We start from the raw sequence: 4,803 nt of genomic DNA on the forward strand, positions 1-4,803 counted from the left end.
TGTTAAACTGAAATAAAATTTGAAAATCAGTTAACTTCTGTTTTTAATTTCTGTGGCCCTAATCCTCTTCCGTACTGATGAGCATGGATGCTTTAGACTTTGTTTTGAAATGTTATTTTAAGAGTCATAAATCCTCCATTTGGTTAAACTCTCTCCTTCTAGTACAACTTTAAAAGCTTTGATTTTACACGGAGGAGGGGCGCTTTGACATCAGCAGCATCGTTTCCTCGCTGTTGAAGCACTAGACAGGTCCAAAGGCCAACCAAAAACATGCAGATCAAAGACAGCACTTTAAGTTTATAAAGTTGGCAGAATTTGAAACGGCTTATTGGGGTTTGTACCTCCAGCTGACCTCTGTCCTCTCTATAGGAGCAACAGCAAGGGATTAGCGCTGTTGTTTTGAGCTCCGCTCCGAGAGAGAAGGACAGGAACTGGACTTGTCTTTGATGTTGAGTAAAGCAGGCCCGGCCGTGCTGTTGGTCTGACTTTAGTACGCCTGCCTCATCTCTGAGTGGACGACAAAAGAAAGGCCAGCCGCATTGTTGGATACTCCTCTTAGATTCCTTTTTGGAGTTCTTTGTGTTCAGCAATTACTTTCTTTTGACTCGCTTCTTAAATCTGACATAAGACGGTTGGGCCACCTGCTGAATGCTGGGATCTTTTTTTTTTTTTTCTACTTTGACGGGAAAATGGATTCAACATTGAATAAACCTTCGCCAACATTTAAAACATGTGCACACCTGCAGATCAGATACACTTGTGATATTCCATTAAGTGTGAAGCTGAGCACAGAGAACAGATTAGTACCACAATGCATCATGAGATTTGTATAAAAGGCGTGCATCATACTGGAAATCATGTTGGATCTTATACAAACTGCTGGCTTTGGGGTAGAAAACAGCACATGCACGGACAAACACCTGATCTTATCGCATTCAATCAGGATCTTTATCCCCAAACATGCCAGTTATGAGGTGTAACTGTAGCTAACAGCAACTCTTTGTGTCTCCCACGTGTTTCCTTTTGCTTTTGTAAAAACTCATGTCATGGTCTTAAAGAAATAAACCTGCTGACAGATGTTCACTCGTATTTAATGTGGACATGAATGCCGTTTTATTTGGGTCTTTAAATGATCTATTTGAACAAATCTCTTTATACAACTTTGAGGACAGATTTGTGTTTTTCTCAAGTCAACACAGGGTCAAAACTAAACTACCAACTCACATATAAACATATAATCATCTAAACATTTTGTGCTTCAGAAGGGAAAATGTTTGAATGATGTAAAGTGGTGGTGAGCTACTGTAAACTAAGGCTTAAAACTCAACAATGCTGAACTAGTAGTTAAGCACGGCGGTGGCTGCGTCATGCAGGTAAAGTCCACAAATTGAACGGCTTAATGAAGGAGGACTAGCACCAAATTCCTGAAATGCATCTAAAAACAAACAACTAGATGGTTTATATTGTCGATACAGAGGGGTGCCCCTACAGGACAATAAAAGCACAGTATGAGTAAAAACTCACATCATTGTCTTAAAGAAATAAACCTGCTGACAGATGTTAACTCATATTTAATGTGGACATGAATCCCATTTTATTTGGGTCTTTTAACGATCTATTTGAACAAATCTCTTTGAGGACAGATTTGTGTTTTTCTCTAGTCAACACAGAGTCAAAACTAAACGCACTCAAATATACCCATATAATCATCTAAATCTCTTAATAAGCAGTGTTAAAAGTTCCCGAGTTCTTTTACTTGGCAAGGCGATGGTCTCTTAAGTTTTGTTTAATGATCATAGCCTTTCTTTGCCAAGAGACAGAGGTACTATGAAAACGTCAGAAGAACTCTGATGATCCATGAAGGAGAAGAGTGGGTCTGCATGAGATGGTGAAAGTTTTTAAGACTGCAGCTTCCAAGCAACTGCAAGTCCTAAAATAATTGGTCCAGAATGATATGAATTTTTTTTTTCCCATCATCGTGGACTGAGAAGGTAGTGACCTAAAACAAAGCTCTGGGACACCTTCAATGTGCAGCAAAGGCCTTCTGGAGAAACCATTTATGCGCAGATGCATCTAAAAAAAAAATATATATATATATATGCTTGTGGGGTGGTATGTGTCATCCTCAAGCTCGGGTCCTCTACCAGAGGCCTGGGAGTTTGAGGGTTCTGCGCAGTATCTTAGCTGTTCCTAGGACTGCGCTCTTCTGGACAGAGACCTCTGATGTTCTACCTGGAATCTGCTGTAGCCACTCTCCCAGTTTGGGGATCACAGCCCCCAGTGCTCCAATTACCACTGGCACCACTGCTGCTCTTACTTTCCACATCTTTTCTAGCTCCTCTTTTAGCCCTTGATATTTCTCAAGCTTCTTGTGTTCTTTCTTCTTGATGTTGCTGTCGCTTGGGATTGTCACAATCACCTGTATATATATATATATATATATATATATATATATATATATATATATATTAATTGATTGATTGACTTGATTTATGGTGGAGAAATTTACTCTAAGAAAAAGGTGCATGGGATATATATGGTATATATGATGTATCCACATATATGCATATATAATAAATTATATCTATATACATATTTATCAATCAATTTATCTTTATTATCATTGTCACAAGAACAACATTTAAAAAAGTGCCATCGATCAGTGCATATGCTTAAAAACAAAAACAAAAATCACTGTAAATCACCATTTACACATAATATAAGAAATAAATATATATATATATATTACATATGGGAGCAACCTAATTGTATAGATAGAATTTGTTGAGTCTACTTTAAATTGAAGCACAGCATGGAGCCTACATGCTGCTGAGCTGTAATACAGTGGCTCTGTCTATGTCCTGCTCTTATATAGCAGTCCTGTTTTAAACCGTTCCCTCCACATTTCCATATTAAACCTAACAAACACCATGCTTGTTTGTTTTTTTTTAGATGCACATGCAATGTGTAAAACAAGAAGAGCGTCAGTAAGAGCACAGAAAACAGGAAGTTCAGCAAAGAATGGGCTAAAGACAGACTGATTCTAATTAAATTCTAACTTTGTTTACGTTGGATCACAGACGGAGGAGGGGTTTAACCCCAAAAAAAACAAAACAAGCAAGTCTGTCAGCCTCAGAGCAGAAAAACAAATAACCGCCCTATCTGTGTTCTTCCAGTCTGTCTCCCAGAGCCAGTTTCTGTGTTTCTGTTTACCCTGGTTACCACGTGTCGTGTCGTCTGAGTATTTTTGCCCTGTTGTCCTAAATATGAGTGGCTGATTGTTGTAGAGGCCGTTCCACTTCAGCGGCGTTAAAACTGCAGAGGAGGCAGGCGGTGGGCCTCAGATGTGGATTTAGCAAGCTGACAAGTGGGAGCTCAGAAACTCATTACCACCTCGATGAGAGAAGCTTTCCACGCCCACCTGAACCCCCCCACCACCATGTCAGCACGGGGAGGGGGCCAGGGGGTGTTACATGCTTGTTCAAGCTGCTGAAAAGTAAACAGTCGAACCTTCAAATATTTCACATATATTCATTTTTCGAGGAAATACTGGATTCATTTCTGGTCAAATTATAAACAAATACCTCTGACACCTCCACCTCTTTAGCAAAGTGAAAGCTTTTGTATTGAGTATATTTGTTGGTTAATGTTAAGGTCGCCCCAATGTGAGCAGAACATCAAGTTAAAGAGTTGCTGCTGATTGTTGTGATGATGATGATACGGATTAGCCATCATTTTCCTCTTTTCTTTTTCGTCATCACATTTTTCCCACCATCCTCCGCCAGCTTGAGCTTCTCTATGAAAATAAACAGACTTTGAGCATTAAGGGAAATGACAGTCCATCCAACTAAGCCAGGGATCCGATACCACATCTGGCTGCTTGGTCCCTCCACCTTGGCTCTTAGGAAACCAAATACTCCAACGGGGAAAGACTTTCAAAGGCAATATAAGGTTTTTAAGTCTTTATATAGTTTATTTCTTAATCATTTAAGAAAAACTCACCAAGATTGCATGAGTTTCCTATGTTTTTAAAGGTTATGAATTATCTATTTTGTCCAAAATCAATTGATGTTGCATTTCAAACAACATCTCATGTTTTCTATGCTTGTAAAGACTCTTAGATACTCCTAGTGATTTTATAGAAATAGCTTTTTCCAAAAGCAATTTCCCAAATGAAATTTGAAGACTAAGAATGTCGTGTTGATTGGTAGGAAAATCAATGTATTTACAGAAGAAACAAGAATCTGGAAGCTGAGAAATGCAGGATTTTCTGGTTGGGGAGAAAACTTATCAGGAAGGATTTGGTTGATGACAACTGATGACTGATTTGCTTACTTGAGAGATGAAGGGGAGGATCTGTAGGGGTTTGATTCAGCGGGCTTTGCAGGCTGTACCCAGAGGTCTAGAGAGTGACATCTGAGAGCGCAAGAGACGTCGAGATAGAGAGCGGGCAGGCAGGTGATGAAGACTGAGAACTGCTGCACATGGGTAAGACCTTTTCAATGAAGATCGGAGACAAAATGAGGTTCACTGAGTGTCTGGAATATTAACAAAATAAACTTTAAAAATAGATCCACAAGAAATTTCAACAAGAAGAATATTCCTGGTTTAGATCTTTTTCTGGAATACCATCAGCAGTAATCATCCGACAAAGATAGATGATCCTTTGCCTCCTTTTATGCATGCTAGTCGTCTTGATTTAGAAATGTTCTCAGGTGTGCAGCAACACGGTAGCCTGACGTAGTCCGACTCAATTCTAGTCAGAATGAGTCTGATACTGCTCCATAGAGCTGTGATTATGGG

Source organism: Cyprinodon variegatus, unplaced genomic scaffold (assembly GCF_000732505.1).
Source record: "Cyprinodon variegatus isolate N-32 unplaced genomic scaffold, C_variegatus-1.0 Scaffold694, whole genome shotgun sequence".
In the NCBI taxonomy this organism is placed as follows: Eukaryota; Metazoa; Chordata; class Actinopteri; order Cyprinodontiformes; family Cyprinodontidae; genus Cyprinodon; species Cyprinodon variegatus.